The sequence below is a fragment of the Buceros rhinoceros genome, unplaced genomic scaffold (assembly GCF_000710305.1).
Source record: "Buceros rhinoceros silvestris isolate BGI_N320 unplaced genomic scaffold, ASM71030v1 scaffold20867, whole genome shotgun sequence".
In the NCBI taxonomy this organism is placed as follows: Eukaryota; Metazoa; Chordata; class Aves; order Bucerotiformes; family Bucerotidae; genus Buceros; species Buceros rhinoceros.
Window position 1 is genome coordinate 3,438 of NW_010421824.1, and position 1,533 is coordinate 4,970.

The following is a 1,533-nucleotide window of genomic DNA, read 5'->3' on the forward strand; positions in this document are numbered from 1 at the left end:
CCGCCTCTGAGGAACGTATCGGGACAAACGGGGCAGAACAACCCTTCTAGCCACGGTTTCTAGGCTCTGGGGATCGCTGTGGGTGTGCAGACCCGTCCAGGCTGAGGCACTCTGTGGGGCGAGGAGAAGGCGTAACCTCCAGACGGGTTCCGAGCAGAAGCTGCGGGACGTGCCCGCTCCCGCTGCCAGCTCTGCTCGAAGGCGTGGGCGTGGGGCAGGGTGTGCTGGCGAGTGCCGTGAGGCAGCTCCCGAGCTCCCTTCGAGAGCTGAGGCTGAGCTGAGAGGAGCAGGCTGTGGGGCAGGGCCCTGGCCGGGTGACGGGAGCTCCTGTCCCGCAGGCTTCACCCAGGGCCGTCCCTTGTGCCGGCATGTTCTGCCGCAGAGCTGCTCCTCCGCTCGCACAGTTGACTCGGAGGATGCGGGGTGTGAGGGAGGGCGAGAGCGAAGGCAGAGGGAGCTGAAGGGAGAAGGGAAGGACGGTTGGTTTCTAGCAGGACACGTCCACGTGGAGGGTTTTCGCGGCTGGAAAGGCAGAGCTGGCCGGGTCCACAGTCACAAAAACCGGGTTCCAGATCCCCCAGCCTTGGTCTTTCCCAGGACCTTTCACGGTCTGTGTCACTGCCACCTCCCAGTGCAGAGGAGCTGCCTCTGCGTCCCCAACGTCCTTTGGCGTGTGGGCCATGGTGGGAAGGACGACTGCAGCCTCGGCTTCCCCTGCGAGTGCCCAGCGAGGAGGAGGCTCCGGCCGCTCGCTGCCACCCACCGGCACGCAGGAGAAACCCGACTTGCTCCAGGAGGGACGCGGTGCTCATCGCGGGGGGCAGACCGTGAGCAGCACAACGGGATCTGTTGCCTGGTGGCCAGTTTTTGCTTGCCTGTTTCTAGCCTAAAGCTCTTTGTGGCGAGTGAAATCATGTGGAGACACTCCAGGTGCTCCGGGAGAAAACTCCTTACCTGGAGCTTCAGACACCAGATAAATGCAGGTTCCATCACTCCTCCTTGCAAATGGGGTTTTGAGCGGCTGTGCCCATGGGGAGGAAGATCTCCGGGCTGTCAGAGCTGCGGAAGCCTCAGCCTGGGAGGGCCCAGTTGGGCGAGCAAACCCCCTGCGGTTCTCTATTACCAACGAAGCGAGCTGGAACCCGCAGAGTTTTACCAGGCTGGGAGGCACCCAGGCTCTGGGTCACACCGGCTCTGCTCGGGTGCTGCCCTCTCCCAGGCTGGAGCACTGTGGTTTCGTACCCCAGCTGTGGGCGCTGGCCCCTCCCTGGTCAGCCCCACTTTACCCCATTTCTTCCCGTAACCAAACCTCTGACCCAGCCTTTGCCGGAGCTGCTGATGCCACCTTTGTGCCTGAACAAAGACACCCCAGCGGGGCGGCCCCAGGCTCTGCCGTGGGGCGAGTCCTTCAGGTAGCCCTTAAACTGCTCTACGGCTTCAGCTGCCCTGGACACAACGACTTTTCTGGGATAAAAGCTTTTTCATGCACCTCCTCCCCAGACAACGGCTGCTGACCCTCGGGCACCCCCCCCC